Here is a 21021-nt window from a genome sequence, read left to right on the forward strand (position 1 = left end):
GTCCTTCAGCCCAAAGGGCAAAGGCAATACGTTTCACCAAAGTGAAATCAAAGCAAAGCAGGCGTGCACATTACACTTCATATGACGCTGAAGTTGGCTGCCTCCTTCCTTCCTAGGGCAGAGTGAGCACAGCAGTATGGCCCTAGCCAGCACCTTTGTATGAAAGTTTTTCAAGAGGCCGGGAGTGGTGGCTCATGCCTGTAATCCCAGCACTTTGGGAGGCCAAGGCGGGCGCATCACCTGAGGTCAGGAGTTCAAGACCAGCCCGGCCAACATGGAGAAATCCTGTCTCTACTAAAAATACAAAATTAGCTGGGCATAGTAGCAAGCACCTGTAATCCCAGCTACTTGGGAGACTGAGGCAGGAGAATCATTTGAACCTGGGAGGCACAGGTTGCAGTGAGCTGAGATTGTGCCACTGCACCCCAGCCTGGCCAACAAGAGTGAAACCCCATCTCAAAAAGAAAAAAGAAAGAAAAAGTTTTGCAAGATTAAAATAAAATAACCAACAATGAGTCCTGTTGAGGCAGGAGAATATGGTCTGGAGGCAGGGAACCTAAGACCAATTCACGCTTATTTCATAAAGCTGGATCAGAAGACAAACACCAGGGAAGGGGGCAGGGAACCCAAGGGGAATTCGCGCTAATTTCATAGAGATGACTCAAAGGGAGAACACCTGCTTCTGGGGGCAGGCAACCCAAGGACAATTTGCACTGATTTCCCAGGGCTGGCTCAAAACAAAAACCCTATTTCCACAGCTGGGTAACAAAGGATCAGAGGCTACTCTCCCTACAACCCTCCTCCTTCCACTACATCTCAGATGAAGAGGGAAAGTGCCTCGGATTGGTCATGAGCCAAGTGTGGACCATCCCTTCATCTGCATAGGGCGCCCATCCACTCAGGCCTCTGGTTGGCCAAGGACCAATTCACCTTAGCCTCAAATAAGCCAGGGCCAAATCCTTCACACATTTAGGGGGTACCCATTAGGAATCTCAAAAGGAGTACTTACACCCCAGAAAACTTCGTAAATGGGACCTTTAGCTACTCACTCAGGATTGCTGCCACCCTGCGGAATGTCTCCTCACTGAAATAAATCCCTACATTTGGCCAGGTGTGGTGGTTCATGCCCGTAATTGCAGCACTTTGGGAGGCCGAGGTGGAAGGATCATGAGGTCAAGAGATCGAGACCATCCTGGTCAACATGGTGAAATCCTCTCTCTACTAAAAATACAAAAATGAGCTGGGCGTGGTGCCACGTGACTGTAATCCCAACTACTTGGGAGGCTGAGGCAGAAAAATTGCTTGAACCACGGAGTCAGTGGTTGCAGTGAGCCGAGATTGTGCCACTGTACTCCAGCCTGGCAACGGAGGGAGACTCCATCAAAAATAATAATAATAATAATCTCTACTTTCAGTGTTTATTTCATTCCTTTATTACTTGGTGCGTTTTGTTCAATTCGTTGTTGAACATGCCAAGTACCTGGACATATCACACTTAAGGCCTGTCTTCCGGTAACACTACGAGCGCTCTCTCACTGTTGTTCTCTTTTTCTCTCTTTTGTGAGATTAAGTTTGAGCATTTCAGCCTCCAGCTAAAAAGTTCACATCTATTTTGCAATATTAGTTATGTAAGAAGGCTTTGAATCTTTGGTGGCAAGAACATAGCTGAAACCTGAAACAAATGAGCAAACAAATTCCTAAGAAGAAATAAGATACCACCAGCACTGCCCTGATATCTTCTCAACTTTAAATAATTTCTCTTCATTATTTGTTGCTATTTAAATTTGTTTTATCTTCAAGTCATTAATGTGCAAACAGTAATATTGCATTTTGACCTTCTGCTGGTAGCCTGCTTTATTCTTTGAGAGGAGTTATCCATTCTCCTGCTTCAGATATTGCTTCTACAACAATAACCTCTGAAGAATAGCTTTGATCTTATGCTTTAGTTTGCAGTGGTTTAAAAACATCTCTTCCTATTGAGACATAGAGACAACATCTCCTCATGAATCTGAACTCTAGTAATGCTTGACAAAAGAGGTGGAAACATAATGTGTCCAATTCTGGGCCCAGGCCTTAATAAATAGGCAGTTTTACTTCTCACCACTTGTGATGCTTGTTATTGAAACACAGCCACCATGCCATGAGGAAGTCCAAGTAGCTCAACTGGAGAAGAAATAAGGTTCCCAACCCACACCCTCAAGTGAGCTCCCAGCTAACAGCTAGCACCAACTTACCAGCCACTGGAGAGAGTCACCTTGATAGTAAATACTCCAAGCTAGTTATCCCAGTGGATGCTGTGTGGAGCAGGAATGAGCTGTCTCTGGCAAGTTCTGTCCTACTTACAGATTTATAATCAAATGAACAATTGTGGCTGTATGAAGTCATATGTTGTGTGGGTAGTTTATTAAGCAGTAAAGACGAGTGAAAAAAAGCCGGGCACAGTGCACTTTCAGAGGCCAAGGCAGGTGGATCGCTTGAGCCCAGGAGTTCAAGATCAGCCTCGGCAATGTGGTGAAAACCTATCTCCACAAAAATTACAAAAATTAGCCAGGTGTGATGGTGAGCGCCTGTAGTCCCAACTACTCAGGAGACTGAGGTGGGAGGAGACTTTGAGCCCCGGAGTTCAAGGATGCAGTGAGCCATAATCATGGCACTGCACTCTAGCCTGGGCAAGAGAGCGAGACCCTGGCTCAAAAAAGCAAAAAGAAAACCAAGAATGCTCAAGAACCATATGGCTCATCATTCCAAAGATAAACGAAATGAGTTCTATAATGAGTTCTATGTGAAAGCCCTAATTTTACTTCAACTCAAAATCCTTACTGACGTTCTCTATTCATCTAATATTCCATTGCATCTTTCCTCAGACAAACCAGATTTTCTCTTACAAGTCCTCAATTCAGCTAATGATAGATACCAACTGCTCTGCCTCCACAATGGGCTCTCAGCATCATTTGTTTCCTCTTTCCCTGCTTCCTCTCAATAACTAACTCATCAGTAACCAAATGCAATACTCTCCTTTTCAAGACATCTGAATTCGGTGCCTGCCTGTCTTCCCATTACTTTTAAAATCATTGACAGAATATCTCTTTGGCATGAACTAGCATCATGAAGTATAAGTGGGGCCTCCTGTGTTCCTGCTTTCAGTCCCCCTTCCTCATGCAGTCCGCCTAAAAGTCATCTTCCAAAGTCACTGCTTAAAATTATGCAAAGGCTCCCACCAGCTCATTGATTCAGGTCCAAACTTGACCCTGCACAATCCTCATACAATCTTTTTGCTACAATCTCTCCCAGATTTTCTCAGTAAAAGCAATGTCTGCAATCACAGATGTGTGAGCTATTCCTTCTTCCTTGTAAGTTGCCCCATAGGCCCCACTTTTTTGTTCCATCACAGCAAGCACACTGCTCCATCTGCCAAATGGGCTTTTTCCCCAAGCATTTCTCTAGGCTGCGCCTCCTCAGTCATTTTTTGACAGAATGCAAGATGCTACTCATTTTAAAGGAGGATGTATCTTTCCCCCCTTTTGCCTCCTGCCAGATTAGAGAAACAGATCTCATGATTTCTGATAAATTTGACATTTAATTTGCTTAATTCTATTTAATGTGACCCTCATCTAATCCGTCATTCTAATTTGCATCTGAATATATTATTTCTGTCTCTAGGTAATCAAGTTTCTGATCAAAATAAATATACCTGCACTAATCATTTTGTAGGTAAAAGTGGAAAGAATCCTGTCATGGATGCCTTGTATATTTGAGTTCCTGTCATTTTTTCTTACCAGCTGCATAACCTCAAATCATTTTCCTTCCACAATCTATAGTTCGCTGTGTTGTAAAGTAAAATTGCTGTATTAGATGGTCTCAGCTTTGTTTTCCCAGTCTGTGATTAGTAATATCAGAATTCAAATTATTATTCAAATTAACATGTACAAGGCATTCTCTCTTTACAAATGTATTTTGATTTATAAAATGGTTCAAAAAGAAACTATGATAGTCATCTCAAGCCTTGAATCACTATTTGATTAACGAAATTCTTTTGTGATTTTTATTTTTATTTTGCAGAAATCTATCTATAGAGAGCTGTGCTCATTGTTAGAAGCACAAAATAATCTGAACTGGCACTTGGAGGCAGAATAGTTACTGAACATATACAGATATTCAAATCTGAGCTAGAATTTTATACACAGTGTAGCACTCCTGACTCTCAATCCTGGAACCAAGATACAAGTGTTTTCTTTTTGTTTTTTTCTATGTCTCAACTATCTAAATTCTCCTGTATGCCAATACTAAAGAAAGTTGCCCAGACAAAAATGTCAGAGTGAACTCGAACACTTCAGTTCTGATTCCAAATCCAGAGAGTGTCATTCTCAACAAATCTCTGAAAAGAGAAAATTTTTCATTCAAAATCATCATTAAAGACAAGCATGTGGGCATAAAGATGTTCAAGCAAGCTTACAAGATAATAGTACATTAGTTATGGTAAAACTGGCCATACTGAAAAACTAATACACTCTCACATCTAAGAGTGTGACAGCTTAGCACCTTGAAACAGAAAAACAATAAACATATAAGAGTTTATTTCTGGCACACAGAAAGATATGTCACTAGAGTCTTGACTCCATGCAGTGATTCAGAGACCCAGGCAAGCTTCCTCTATCTTGTGGTACTGCCTTCTTTACACATGGCCGCTGAGCTATCAAAGGCAGGGCAGTTGAAAACACAGAAGAGGCACGTCTGTTTCTAAATGTCTTCACAGCAAGTGACACCTAAATGACTTCTGGCACATGTAATTTGCTAGACGTAGTAATGAAACCCCACCTAACTACAAAGGAAGTGGAATCTTCCTATGAGGACATGACTGTTGGAAAACTGGATGTACATAATCAATAGTAATCTCTACTAGAAATGGAAGGACAGTTTGTCTGCTGAGAGTCTACAAATTCAAGACAAGCAAATTGATTTAGGATATCTTTATAAATTGTTAATATGTTACAGATTACATATTACCTACAAAAAACTTGACTTGAAAACATATGTAAAAGCTTTCCTCAAGACAAACATGGGTTGTATCATCAGGGTTCTTAGAGAGATACATGCAATGGTTATCACTAGGTGACAAGGAATATTAATTTGCGATATTAATTTGCAGAAAATAATTCTTAATATGTTCTGCATTCATATGTTCTATTGTGCAAATGTCTCTTTAGGTCATTGCTACTGAATAGTTTGAACAAATGTAAGCTATTTTAAAACACATGTACAATGTGTAAAAAGGTTTATTCAAAAATAAACAACCTTTTCTGCTGTTAAGCAGTCATATTCTCAAAGGGGAAAAACATTGAAAATAATAAAGTAATAAAATGAGTGCAGAAAACAGTACCAGTTAAACTACAAGCTTAAGCCTCCATAAGAGTTCAGCAAACTTTTCTTTAATAGGCCAGAAAGAAAATATTTTAGGTTTCACGAGCCATATGGTCTTTATTGCAACTACTCAAACTTAGCCCTTGTAGATTAAAAATAGCCATAAACAATATATAAGCAAATGAATAGCTTCATTCCAATTAAAAACTTATTCAGCAAAGCTGATGTGGTCAGATTTGGTCTGCAGCCATTAGTTTGCCTATCTCTGCTCCACAATCCTGAAATGGTGCTAGATACCATACAACTCTTCATTTTTAAATGTAAGCTCTATTTAAAAAAAATAGGAATATAAAAACAATCAGAACCAGAATATACACATTTTTTGTCTTTTAGCAATATTTGGCCATATTGACTCTGACAATTAGTTGAGATCAAATGGATTATTATGAACTTTTTGCCTTAAATCTTATTGCATGAAATAATCCAATGAAACCTATGGATAATACTTTACTACTCTAAATTCAAACATAGATGTATTCCATACACAATATATCCCAACAAGAAATGAGTGAAAAGTTTAGCATATCGGATAAAAATGCCTTTGATCAATTTGAAAGGATAGATTTTGTCAAAGTTCTTTTAGCTGAGTGACAAGTCCTACTTTATTAAACCTCATCCGACTACTGCTTCTCATTGATACTGGCAGGAGAGAAGGGTGACAGAAAGGGAAAAGGGTATATCACAGGAAGTGGAATATGTATAATAAAGCACACAGGAAAACAGAAACATAATGGAAAAGTGCTAAGCTTTACACCAAGGACAGTGGAAACAACTTGTTTTCTATGCCACAAAATGTTTTTGCCTGGTACTTCATCATTTCTCTCTTTCCTAATATGTCAGCAAGTCATTGTGTGGTACTTTTAAAACTGCAAGTAACTTGGTAATATGTAAGTGCTGTCATGCAGTAAGGTTCCAACTCAGTGACCTAGAAATGGTTCAACTACAATCACAGATACATATTATCTACAGGTGTATAATTTTAAGGATATAAATTACATAACTTTTATTCTAGATTGATAGTTCTAAGATAGACATTTATAAATTTTTATGCCATCAGTCAATCTATTCTCAGTAACAGTTACGTCTTTGCTAAAGTGCTGTTTCTTCATTTAATAACACTGTAACAATGTATTTCAATTGTTTCATTTATGAATGTATTATGTGCTCTAATATGCTGGGCATTGATTCCGTCTTAAAGCATATATTATCTCTAACAAAATGCTATTAATTTACAAATCAATTGTAGCATGATGGGAAAGTTCAGAAGATAGAGGCAGAAGAGATTTCAAACCTTACGTCTGATCCTTATTAGCTGTGTGATATTGAGCAGGTCATAACTTCTGAGTTATTTTATCTGTAAAATATAGGAAAGAATTTGCTCTACCTCTTCTCATGGTTGTTTTGAGGATCTTATAAGACATTTGTAAGCAACTTACATGCTACCAAATGCTATACAAAATTTAAATTATTATTACTTTCCAAATTCCCCTTATGGATAAATAAAAGCCATTTACTAAGTTGATAATTTAATAACTCAGAAAATAAATAACTATTTCATTACATTCATAATCATTAACATGTAACTGGTAGGCTAAGTAGATCTAAGGCCAAAGATCTCTATGTACTCAAACAAATGCAAAAACTCAATACACACTTATCCATTTATGCCTTGGGCATTAATTGCTATCTTAAACATACTAGACGTGTACTTTCTACTGGAAGAAATATCTGTTTATACCTAGTGTGCATATAGCTAAAACAGAATGAGTAAATCTCTGCTGAATTATCATGAAGGACAAGAATTTCCTTGTGACTGCAGTTTGTCTTCTTGCTTCAGTAAATTTACATATATCACTTTGATATTTAGCTGGGGTAAAAAAAAGTCTTCAAATCTCATTACATTGTTAAGCTTTATAAATCACATCTCAGGCTTTATTTACACAATGCAACAACTAAATCAGAAAAGCATTTTAAGATTTAATATTCAATCAATATCATTATTCTTTCTTGGAGATTTCCTGTATTTCTGAGCACGGCAAAGATTTGAGGAAATGACTTTAAGAGAATAATTTCATTTTGAAAAATTCTAAAACGTCTTGGAACTTCCAGCTAATCCTTGGCTAACTGGACGCTCTAAGTTCTCTGGGTGTGACTCCCAGACAGCCAAAGAAGGCGGAGGCTTGAAAATGGGGTGAGGACACTAGGATCCCCAGAACTGCTTACTAAGTTTCCAGTTGGAAGGTCTAAGGTTGAGTACTCCACTTTCCAGTCATTTCTTTTCTCCATCCTTCTAAGGAATGGGTTTATGTAAACCTGTCTGTGTACATGTGTATTGAGGAGAGATGTCAAATATAAGCCATTTGAATGTGTAGTTCAAAGGGCCTGTTTTCAATAATGAAGTTAATAGGTCAATCAAAAATAAGGTTGACTCTGATCAGGAGTCGCTTAGACTATAATGGGAATTAATTCTCCCTCCTGTCCAATTTGTGGTATGTTAGGAAAAAAAAATGGAAAAGGCACCCTGGGAACTTGGGCTTTCCAAATTATGACAGGTTATTTTCCCCATGTGAAAGCCCTGTAGATCAGCTCTAACTAGTTGTGCATGCCTTTAAGTAATAAGGTGCCGGCTGCTATGATATTGGCTTTTTAAAGGAGTATAGATACATTCCAGATGAAATCAAGTACATTATAGAGACAGAATCTCTGAGACCTTACTCTCGACATGGGTTTTCTAAATTACAAAATAAACATTTTCTCCCAAGTCACTCCTATTTGAGTAGAAGGCACCCTTTTGGGAAATTACACTATGCAATAAATTACAATTTGATACTTTTTTCAGAGATAGATTTTCTTATTTATGCTTTACTTCTTATCCTTTTAAGGGTATAATGAACCATTTGTTATAGTCTAAAGAAAATATAATACAACTGATAGAAATAGCAATGAACATCAAAAATATTTTTATGATATCAAACAGCTTAAAATAGCAAATAAATCCTTTAAAAATCCTCTTAGCAGGGTGTGGTGGCTCACTCCTGTAATCCCAGCACTTTGGGAGGCCGGGGTGGGTGAATCACTTGAGCTCAGGAATTTGAGACCATCCTAGACAATATGGTGAAAACTGTCTCTACAGAAAATACAAAAATTAGTTGAGCCTGGTGGCCCAGGCTTGTGGTCCCACCTACTCAGGAAGCTGACGTGGGAGGATCACTTGAGACCCGGAGACAGAAGTTGCAGTGAGCCATGGTCATGCCACTGCACTCAGCCTGGGCAACAGAGAAAGAACCTGTCTCAAAAAGAAGAAGAAGAAAAAAAGGCCCTGCTAATTTTCTATTATAACATGTCTATGTATGATAAAATCGGGTCAGAGTATTTTTAAGTTAGAGGACAGCTCAACTCCCATCCCAAGTAGCTCTGTATTTAGTAATATGATTCCTTTTGTATTTTTGTCAGATAACTTGCTTTCTATCATTATCATTAGCAGAACTTTACCACTTGTTTTAAATCCTTCACTCCCCCATCACTACCACGCTCTTATATTCTCTCCATCTGGCCCTAACACTTCTCAATTCCACTTTTATAATTTTCTTTTTCGAGACAGTCTCGCTCTGTTGCCCAGGCTGGAGTGCAGTAGTGCAATCATAACTCACTGCAGCCTCGAACACCTGATCATCCTCTCGCCTCAGCCTCCTGAGTAGCTAGAACTATAGCTGCATTCCAACAAGCTCAGTTTATTTTGTTATTATTGTTTGTAGAGATGGAATCTTGCTATGTTTTCCAGGAGTCTTGCTATGTTTTCCAGGCTAGTCTGAAACTCCTGTACCTCAAGTGATCCTCCCACCTCAACCTTCCAAAGGGTTGGGTTACAGGCATGAGCCACTGCATCCTGACCCAATTTTTATATTTTTCTAACAATATTTCACTGATCGTGCCAATGAATGAATAATAAATAAGATTTTGATTTAAAAACTCCTATGGTTTTGCTTGGGATTGTTGTATTTGAAAAAGCTATGTTTAAGCCTATTTAAAATTGTAAGAAAGTTTCATGTAATGATAATTGATCTTTATTTCATAAAACTATTCAGACATTTTCTATCAAAATCCTATACAGGTAGTATTTTCCCCCAACACTATGAAATATATCTCAGCTTGGGGCTATATTTTCATCACTATTTCAACTAGATTTATTGATTAATTTAAGTAGTTTAATACTTACCATTATCAAAGATGTTTCTTTTAAAGTGGCATTAACTTTCAGACTAAAAAAAGAAAAGCTTATCTTTTATTTTCAATTTACCAGATGTTACAGTCCCTACGGTGATAATGTTAGCAATCTGGTATTAAGGTATAGAAATTGTGTTTTGTGATGTAACAGATAGCATCTTTTATAAAGGCTCCATTATGCCCCCTGAGAAAATGAATTGACATGCTCAGCCCATCGCCCCTGCTTTTGGTCTACCTCACAAAGCTGTTATCTCTTTTATTTCTGCTAGATAATCACAAAATTTTCAAAGGACCGTTTTGTTGATTTTCCCAAATCTCTCAAACTTTTACAATATTAAATCACTGTCGTATTTGCATATGAATACCTTGTAACAGTTTTTCTTTTTATAGGTACTGTGGTGGTAGCTATCAGCCCTGGGAATTAATCCAAATAACAGCCTCTGAAGATGGCCACCTTTGGTATCTAATCAAAAGCATCAACACCATGACAGCAGCCCTGCTGGGAATCCTGTCAGATTTCATTTATCTGAACACACTGGATAAGTGAGCCAATAGATAAATGCTTTGAAATAACCACTTCTTCATTTTTTTCATTGCGTTGCCACCATGATTTTGTAATGAAAATATAAACCAGTTAATAGGTATTCGCACTGAACGTGTGATGTAATTCCATCTTACCCTTCTTTGGTTATGGTGAGCCATCTTTTCAAAGGCTAATTTGAAGTTATATTTCATAGCTTCAAAAAACCAGCATTGTCCAGAAAAATTTATCCTCATCACACTTACCAATACTATTTGCTATTCCTCCAAGGTCTTTCCAATTTCTTCTAACAAGCCACAGAAAATGACATTTCTTTTAGGCCTAACGAGTATATTGGTTCTAGGTACATGATTCTTAACACATTCTGGAAAACTTCACATTGGAACGTCAAAGGCTACAAAATGTGTCATAAGGCAGATGTCCTCCCCAGTACCAAGAAGACTCATTGAGTATCCACTGATCACACACAAGGCAATAGTGCTGGGCAAAAACCCCACCCATAAGATGCTTATAGTAGTCTAGTTGTTGAAGTAAGACACAAGTGCATGAAAGAGTTAATGAATGATTCTATGCATATATAATAATATGGGAATTTAAGAAACAGAAAACAAATGTATAAAGAGTTAGAGAAGATCTCATGCTGGAATAATCAAGAAATACTTCACTACAGCCACCCTCAAGTGAAGCTTTGGGTCCTGAACCACAGGAGGTTGGCAGGACAAACGAGTAGAAATTATTTCAATCAAGAAGACATCATAAAGTTCAAAAAGCACAGTTTTGAAACCAGTGCCAACATGAGAGCAGAAGACCAAAGCATGTTCTGGAAAAATATAAACAAAAACAAAACTCATGACCAAATATGGGCTTTCTTTTTGGCAGTCACAGAAAAAAAAAAAAATAGATACGCAAACATTTTGGAGAGCCTTTCAAACCAAATAGTATGGAAAGTGGAAGATACATTGACGTGTAGGGATACAACACAAACGTAATACAAAAATTTGAGAAATTCTATATAAAAATAGACAATGACTAAATTACTAACTTATTTGGTACCACATTCTCATCTTTTAAATTTGGAGGTTGGATAAAATAATTCCAGATACCCCCTCCAACTCTATCATATCAAGGGCATACTCAGCCCCAAACCCTGCAATATTCAAAGATAATCTGCAAAGGGTATGTAGAAAAAAATCTATTTTTTCCAAGTAGTGAAGTCAAGAAGGGCTTAATGGGAATTGTGGTATGTTGAATAGCATCATAAAGTGTGACAGAAATTTAGACAAGCAAAATGGGAAACAAGGGTATTCAAGATGTGGAAACAGTGCAAATTTCATAAGATTGATTTTTCATTTTCCCTTTATTCTAGAAAATTATCTTCTATCATACACAGTAGAAGATGAATTCAAGTATCTTATTTCCTGTGAGCTGAAATGTTTTGCTTTTTTGTAGGTCATCTTTCTGGTACAAAAGTTTTACATGGGAAAGGATAAGCACAAATGATTGAGGGTTGAAGATTTATATATTTTAATGGCCCAATGTCTAGACCAAGAAGACAGTGAGCAAAAAGAATGTGAATTCGCATTAACTGAATGCCTAGCATGAGCCTCTCTCCATGTTAGATGCCTTATTGATGTTATCTAATTTAACAGTTAAGGCCAATTGTAAATGCTTTCCAAATTTTCCTGTTGACTTCTTAAACTACTAAAAAAAATCAAAATCTCATAAATAAACTTAGTTATGAATATCAGTAACAGTTCCTGTTGGTTAAATTTCACCTTTTGACATATCACAAGATTCAGTAGGTCTGGAAAAAGTAAGCTTTCAGTCCACTGAAAACCAAAATGCACAAATGTGATATACCGCTCCTAATGTTATGCCACGCAAAAGATTCTTATTATTATTTGGAAACATTGGGCTTTCAGTATGAGTCACATTAACTCAAGGTCCATAGGTATGGTGTAAGTAAACTGACCTAAAAATGTTACCAACAAAACTTACTTGCAGATATTTGTCACCCAATGGCACTCTGGTACTGCTCTGTAACTAGAAAATCCCATTTCGTGAAGCTTTAATGCTCTTCTGCTGTTATAAAGGGTTCACCATCATGACACTGATACCATTTTTCACACTACGTTCTCATTTTAAGATATTTTCTAGTTTTATATAGCATCCTAAGTTTTTCCAGGAGCATGTCTCAAAACAAAACAACCAGTGCTACCATTCTTCATTATTTTTCCTTGATAAATAGAAATGCTAACGTGTTTTATAAAGATTTATGCCTTTTATTTTTGTTTTCCATATTCAGGCCTTCTTTCCCCAACTATATTATCAATTTCTTTCTTTCATATCTCTTGCATTGTATCTTATATGTAATACTTTATTGGAAAACACAGTGCTCGTAATTTTTTGGTTTAATCATAGACTAGAATCCTGGACTATTAGACCAGACGAGACACAGAATTTATATAGTTCAGACACCTTCATTTTACAATTGAGGAAATGGAGATAAGTTCAGAGAAGTTAAAATAATTTGATCAAGCCTTTTCAGATAGCTGATGACAAGAACCTGGGTGTCTTAATAATCTCATGCTTTTCACATTTTTTATCCCATCAATTTAGTAAGTATTTACTAAGTAACTTCTAAGTGATAAGAATGACATAATGAAAAAATGGTGAATAAAGCACCTACCCTTATACTTTCTCCGTAATGTGTGCAACTAGGGAATAAACAGGAAATATAATGGGATAAGCGTAACATTACGATAAGTACACTGAGGCAACATCTATCCCAGGTTCAAACGAGGGTCAAACAACGCTTTCCGGAAGAAAACGTATTTCAGGTGAGAATGGAAGAATGAAGCAAAGTTAACAAAGTGAATGTTGGAGTGCTGAAGGTAGTCTACAAAAGAGGGAAGGGCGGGTTGGACAAGAGGAAGAAAGAGGGAAGATTGGACAGGTAGGAGGTGCAGACTGCAAATTGCCTGGCAGCCTTGCTAGTAAGATTACAATTTATGCTTGGTAATCCATTATCAGATTTTAAGTATGGAGAAATCTTCATTAAATTTGTATTTTAGAATGACAACTCCAGCTGTGATGTGGAGAATGAATGGGGTAGAGGGGACTTGTACCTTTAAGACCAGAAGACCAGTTAGAAGACTACTGTAGTCACCCATGAAGTGCACAGTGATAACTTTGATTTCAATTTGAAAAGTAGTGAGCCTGCTCCAATATTTTAAAAATAAGTCTTCTTTCTATATTACAAGGACGAAAAGAAAAAAAGAACGTGTTTATCTTTGAGGAGTAAATTAACTTTGGCAAGGAAGAATTTCATATTGTGGGAATTGAGGCCACAAGCCTTAATTATTAAAATGGCTCATTACAACCCAATGATGGGGCAGAACTCAGTTCCGATTCTGAAGACCAGCAGTCCTAATCAAGATAGATCATATTTGCAATGCCAGGGCAGCTATTCCAGCCCTAAACAGTCATGGCTTAATTCTAAATAGAAGAGGATTTTAAAATAAGCCTTCTTGATACTCAAAATACTGGAATAGTCTATTTATTTGAAGATTTCCTCTTCAATTGCAAAAGCAATTGCCAAAATATCATCCAAGCTCCCGATTCTCCTGCCAATTCTTATGAGTTTTATGGTTGCGCAGTTGCTGCCATGCCAACCTAATTTTTAAAAATTATTATGAGGTCTAAATACTGGCAAGAAATGCCAAAGGGGGGAAATAAGATCAAACAATGTGATTGCATTTTTGTGTAAGTTCATCCAACACCTAGGCAAGAGAATGCAATTAAGATCTTTAAAAAATTGGGAAAGAAGGATATGCATTTACATGAAAGATCCAAAAATCTTGCTTCTAAAAGAAATCTGTACAAAATTTTATTTCATATTTATAATGCATTATGGTTATGAATTGTGAAAAAATATATGGGTATAATAGTAAAGGAAATCTTTAAATGCCATATATAGCAATACTTGCTGTAAGAAATCACAAACTTTTATGCACATTATGAAAAATAATTACAATGCTACACTAAGAAGAAGCTGCAGAGATTTATATTCATTTTATGGATACTGACCCTTTGTTTTACCTTCTTTGGCAAGAACATTTTTTGTAATCCCCTAATTACTTCTCTAAAAACTCTTATCAGTAAAACAAAGGAGATGATTGAATTGCAAAATAAAAGTAACATTTTACTTTATACTGAACAAGGAAAGACTCAGAATATAATTGCTATATTGTTGTTACAAGATTCTCAAAGCACTGATTTCTCTCTGCCTTTCTACACTCATCTGCCCTTATGTATGCGGGACTATGTCCTCTCTGACCTGGACGCCACAGTTCCAGACAGATATAGCAACTTCAGGCCACTTTTCTACAAAAAGTGGTGAATTCCTCCTGGGAAAGTATTAATTACCATCAAAGGCCTAGATTAAAAATATCCTTCTTTGTGCAAACTTCTCTGATCCTTCCAAGGAGAAATAATTATTCTGTTCTTTATGCTTCTAACTATCTTACTTACTAACTTACTAACTTTCGATTTACAGGCTCATATATAAATGCAAAATACCCTATTTTAATTTGCTATATTTTTTCATACACCCCAATACGCTCTGAAATATATCTCAGTGATTAGACTAATTATATAAAAATAATATTGATATATACTTTATAAACTCAATAAATGACTGTTCATTACCATGAAGTACCATGTCTACAGTATGTATACCATAATCTGATACTTTAAAAATATACAATGGTTACCTTTTTTAATTTCTATAAACTTTTAAAAGTTTGTTTCATTTGATTAAGCTTCAGCATATGGTAAAGAAAATTTCAGGGTCGGGTGACGTGGTTCACGCCTGTAATCCCAGCACTTTGGGAGGCCAAGGCAGGTGGATCACCTGAGGTCAGGAGTTTGAGAACAGCCTGACCAATATGGTGAAACCCTGTCTCTATTAAAAGTAAAAAAGTGAGCCGGGCATGCTAGTGCATGCCTGTAGTCCCAGCTACTGGGGAGTCTGAGGCAGGAAAATTGCTTGAACCCTGGAGGCAGAGGCTGCAGTGAACTGAGATTGCGTCATTGCACTTCAGCCTGGGGAACAGAAGGAGACGTCATCTCAAAAACAAACAACAAAAAAAAAAAACAATGATTGACTGAAGTAGATGAATCAAAATCATGCTAGTATTACAATAATTAATACCATGATAATATTTTTAAATTTACATATTTAACTAAAAGTAGCAAATTTATACTATTTATATCTACAGAGATATTATATTTAGGAATAATATCCAAATGCATGGATTTATACTAAACTCTACCTGTTATTCCATAGAAAAAATTTTTGCAAATAAACTTCTGATTCGTTAATTAATTTAGTGAGCACACACTGAAAATCTATCAGCAGGGCATTGTGCAAGCCAGAACATGGGGAATAGAAACTAGAATCAGAATGGATGCCTGTTCTCAAACAGTTCTTGTGTGGTAGAGTAGACAGGAACAGGAACAGATAAATTCATCATGGAAGAACTGATGTGAAATGGAGGTAAATACAAGGTCTAGTGAGGTTGCAAGGGTGACAACGGCCAACTTTACCAGTGAAAGTCGGAGAAAATGCCCAGTGTTGGGTAGACATTCACCAGGAAAATGAGTTGAGGCACAAAAGGAAGAGGGAACAGTGTGTACAGAGGCACCAAGACTTAAAAAGTGTGGCTCATTTGAGCAACTGCCTGTGGCTAAGGATGACTGAAGCACTGGACACACGGGGGAGAAAACTGGGAGATGACGGCCAAGTTGACAGAGGTCAGACCTCTACTCTAGGGAAGCTCTTTGGACTGCATCTTGTGGGAAGGACGTGCAGACTGAGACCAGGGGGAAGAGAAGTCAGAGAGTAGACTGTGCTCAGGGTCTAAACAGACAGTCCTTCATTAAGCATGTCTTTGACATTCATGCATGTGTCTAGACACATTCTAACTATTGCATTCTGTGGTTATTGAAATTGGCTGGAATGCATAAGGATTAAAAAGGATGGCACTTCATTTTAAGATTTATGTTTTAAATTGCCAAATATATATTGAATGCTGATGATGTATGAGACACTATTTTTAAGAACTATTGGGTAGTCAAGTACTGGCTACAACTATTATCCCCTAAGACTTCTAACCCTGATGTAAAAAGTAGAAACATGTATGGGCACACAGACACACACATATACATACATGGCATACCAGGATAAGTGTTATACTACAATTACAATTAAGTGATATGAGACAGCATTCAGCAGATAAATCTTGTGAAATACCATTCTGTGTCCTATATACACATTTCAAATTTAAATAATATAACTCAGGACTTACTAGACCAGGTATAGAGAGCAGTTCTGGGGTATTGCAACATTTAAACTCATCTATGGGAACTGTTACAGGAGGTTGGGAAAATAATATGTTTTCTTCCCACGCATAAAATGTTTACAAATATTCTTGTGAATTAACAAAACAAAACAAAATTTTTCTCCTGGACAGCCTTTATATTCATATACCATCAGCACTTCTTGGATTTTTTTAAAATTTTAAAGTAACTTAAGGAAAGTAAAGGGTAAACCACCTGTAATTCATTTATAAAAGTCTCCCTCTTGCATATAGAAATTACACTCCACATTTGGAATAAAAATAATTCAATATTCAACATTAATGTTATCAACACAAAACAAATAGAAAAGAAATTCCAAAGGAGAGAAACCTAAAAGAAACTAACTTTTACATTTCCGATTTTGACATGTAATTTTTCAAACCTTACAATCCTTTAATACAGCTATTTATATTCTATTTCCCTCCTAAATTTAACTATGCTTTCCCCATATGAGGCTCAGGATGCTGACCTATAAAACAAAAAGAAATTCCAAAGAATATAGTATGGAAATAACAGAGGCTCATGATGCACTATGCTATTACTCAGGCTGAAAATAAATTGGTTTTCTTTAAGAAGAGACCCTTTTTTAAAGATACTATGTGCCAACATCTGTCTGTTCTCTTTTTTTTTCACATCCTCTCATTCCACAAGAGCTGGACCACATTGACGATCCAGAGTCTAGGATCAATTTCATCCACTGGTGGGAAGAAGACTTATTTTCAGTGCTCTCCCACGTATCTCCAATGTGTTAATTCAGCTCTTGTTGATGTCTTGGTTACTCTAAATGGAAATGCTGGGTTCCCAAAACCAACACTCACCTTACAAGCTTTGAGATTTGGGGCCCATTTTATTCTCCGCATTTTGCCTCTGAGGAATGAAGTCTTCTCTCTGAACTCCAGCCCAGGCCTGAGCTCCTGCTGCTGGGGATAAATATGCCTTATGCAGACGTTTTGCAGGCCTGCCTGCCTGGCTGAGCTCAGCATGCCATCTGTTCTGGGACTCCCCATCACTAAGCTCTGATTGTCCCTCCAGACTCTCCATTTAGTCCTTGGTGCTCTAACACCAACTGCTATTCTGCACTCTCTCTCATTGCTGGTGACAGTGTTGAATTTCACAGGAGCCCTGTGATCCTGAAATACAGTATAAGTTAATAAATCCTCCCATAGTTTGTGTTCTGAGAAACGGCTTACTGCAAAGAAACACATGTCCCCATAAAACTTAGATAAGAAACAGATGCCCTCCTTTACCTATGACAAGGCCAGAACACAGATCCTTCACATTTCCATTCTTGGACTCAGAAACGACAAACTGATCAATCAGAACAAAATGCAAAATTCTCTCCTTCCCCTAGACCGCTGAACTTTACCCACAACCTCTGGAGAATAAGCTGATTTCAGAATAAAACATTCTCTCCTCTGCTATCTGATCATAGCAACATTCCTCACCCACCTCCCCAAACTTGGTGAATTCTAGCCATGTTTACCTCTGCCTGTAAAAGAAAACTCATCTTTTGCTTAACTTTTGAGACCTAGCAGATCTCATGGTGGGAGCTATCTCCCTATTATCTTCCTCCACCTATAATCATTCCTTTCACCACTCTTGTAATAATCCTTTCAAATAAAGTATTGTCTTAAGTCCAAATTTCCTTTTTATTTGACACTGGTCAGTGAGCTTTCTGTCTGCATAACTGAAGTGGCTGACTTTTTGCTATTGCCTGGAGTAGTTTTTGTCTCGCACTACCCCTAATCATATCTATTAATGTCCACGCTTTCTTTTGCAACCACACCCAGATACCACTCATGAAACCCTTCCAATCTTTCTTTCAAAGCTTGTCACAGTTAACACTTAGAGTCTTTGCACCACAAGTTATTATTATATTAGCTTTCCCATCCTCAAACTCATTTAATTTATAACATTTTTAGTCAAAAATCAAGAAAGTAACATCCAAACTGTTTAATTAAAATTCTTCCAAGATGCCTCAATCTTATTGCCATCAAATTTCCTCTCATCTCACACATCCAGAATGGAAAGCTTTTAAGAAATTTGTCAGAAACTCACAAGCAAGGAAAGAAATAGCATGGGAAAATGTTTCTTATTACTTGAGAAAAGGGCTTGATAACCAGCCATGCATGGAAACAGCATCATTTAAATAGAGGCTTATAAGTGCACTCAGGCCACAAGGTTCTGTTCAGGTAAATTCAGAGATGCGATTGCCAAAAAAAAAAAAAAAAAAATCACAGTTCTTCCATCTATTTCCCAGTAAAAACACACAGATTAATTGTAACTCTCTTTGCAGGAAGTTGTCATGCTTCAAATGGCATAGAAAATTAGCTAAGGAGCAGTGAGCACCCCTCTGCTCCACGTCCTCTGTGTCCTCAGACAGTCACCACCACGGACGGGCTTGTTTTACGAAGTCGGATAAATATACTCCCACATATGCATATATACATATACATATGCATATATTTAGTAATCTCAGTATTTTAAAAATGACATTGGTGATGTATCCTGTATGACTAAGCAGGCCAAAAAAATATGAGTTGTTCTTTTCTCTCTTCTAATCAGAATGAGGCATCCTATTTAGGTCGATTTTGGTGTTATCTGGAATGATATTTGAGGCCCTTCTCTACCGGGAGGTTTTGGCAATTCTTAAAGGAATGTGTTGGCTCACTCACTACACTGTGTTCTTGCTGCTCCTAAAGGCTCCTGGCGAGCTGCGAAAACTGAGCTGTGCGACAAGGCTGTGGTGTGATGGCTAAGTGGCCGTGCAATGTTTCATTATCATAAGGGTGCCAACGTAGGGGGAAGCCACTTGACGGGAAGTAATCTGTAGGCTCAGCACTTGGTGCAATGGCCCACATATCTACCCAGTGTGCTGCAATTCCAGCAAGGGAAATGAATGCACTAAAAAGAAATGCAAATGAGAAAAATTAATAAACACACGATTACCACGATAATTTTGTAGCAAATACATACAGGAAATGTTCTACATCCACAGTAAATAAATATTACAGGAAGCTAAACTGCACTAAGCTAAACACTTTTTAGAAATGCTCCTCATCTCAGCAGGTTTCCATTCCGTGTTTAAAAGGGATGTGTCACTTCAGTTAAATTATCACTCATTTATTTACTTCAGTCTCTTTCAATGTCTGTTACTTTAAGAATAAATGATATAATGAGGCTGCGTCGATTCTGATGAAAGTATTTTTCACCATCATCAAATATTGTAAATAATTGTAAGCATTACAAGCAGTGATTACATGCCAAAATTATGCATACTACCTAAGATTACATGTCTGTGTTTTCTGAATATTCATCACCTGGGTATAGAGAAGGGATGTGAATGACAGAATCATTACAAAATCTATCAAGTTGAAGATAATGTTTTTTCACCATATTCTTAACACATCCCCATCCATTTTCTATTATTTATTGAGCATTTACTATGTACTGACCACTGTGTTAGATATGGGGCTTACAAAAATGAATGAACTCAGCAGCTTGCAGTTTCACAATGAAGTTACTAGGTTTTTTTTCAAAATGAGATCTATAAGCAAGCTGAGGAAGGGTCAAGATTTATTTCCAAATATTTGAAATTGCTAAGAATAGTGACACATTAAGCTATTAAACTTAAATAAGGTGCTTCACTGATACAGTTTGACTGTGTCCCCACCCAAATCTCATCTTGAATTGTAGCTGCCAGGACTCTCATGTGCTGTGGGAGAGGCCCAGTGGGAGATAATTGAACCATGAGGATGGTTTCCCCCATACCGTTCTCATGGTAGTAAGTCTCATGAGATCTGATGGTCTTATAAGGGGTTTCCCCTTTCACTTGGCTCTCATTCTGTCTTGTCTGCTGCCATGTAAGACGTGCCTTTCACTTTCCACCATGATTGTGAGGCCCTGCCAGTCACATGGAACAGTGAGTCCACTAAACCTCTTTTTCTTTATAAATTACCCAGTCTTGGATATGTGTTTATCAGCAGTGTGAAATGGACTAATATACTCAGGGAGTTCCAAATATATCTTATGTGTACAATCAAATGATATTTTATTTGTAAGTCCAAATAAAGTGAAATCATAAGTATTCTGAGTCTTTTTTACATTTTAGCCAAAAGATATCCTGATTTCTGTGAGTCAGCTAAGTACATTAGCATGGCATTTTCTCAATGAAAAGTTTTTTTCCTGCGGAACAGTTATTGAGTTCCCTTATAGCAACCAGCTCTGTTCATCATTTATGTCTCCAAAGTCCAAACTCCTTCTTATCCCATGAAACCGGCCATGAGGCTGACACAGGATATGGCTAAAAAAAATCTTGAGAAGAATAAATATAGTTTTGGTGGGGGTGAAATGTGTTTCTCAGCCTGACAGATCTGCTAGCTCTTCATCTCTCCCATTTAATGACAAGGCATTAA

General features: G+C 37.2%; 1 protein-coding gene and 1 long non-coding RNA gene across 5 annotated transcripts in view; both read right to left on the bottom strand.

Annotated features, from left to right (window-relative positions):
- SGCZ (sarcoglycan zeta) overlaps positions 1 to 21021 on the bottom strand; it is a 1186949-nt gene that overhangs the window by 1064637 nt on the left and 101291 nt on the right. The gene's annotated exons all lie outside the window — the stretch shown is intronic.
- LOC112630260 lies at positions 5531 to 9713 on the bottom strand. The gene is made up of 2 exons (XR_003120829.1): positions 9635 to 9713; positions 5531 to 5685 (listed from the first exon to the last, which is right to left on the bottom strand). It is a non-coding gene; the product is annotated as an uncharacterized LOC112630260 (long non-coding RNA).

This window comes from Theropithecus gelada, chromosome 8 (assembly GCF_003255815.1).
Source record: "Theropithecus gelada isolate Dixy chromosome 8, Tgel_1.0, whole genome shotgun sequence".
Classification (NCBI taxonomy): Eukaryota; Metazoa; Chordata; class Mammalia; order Primates; family Cercopithecidae; genus Theropithecus; species Theropithecus gelada.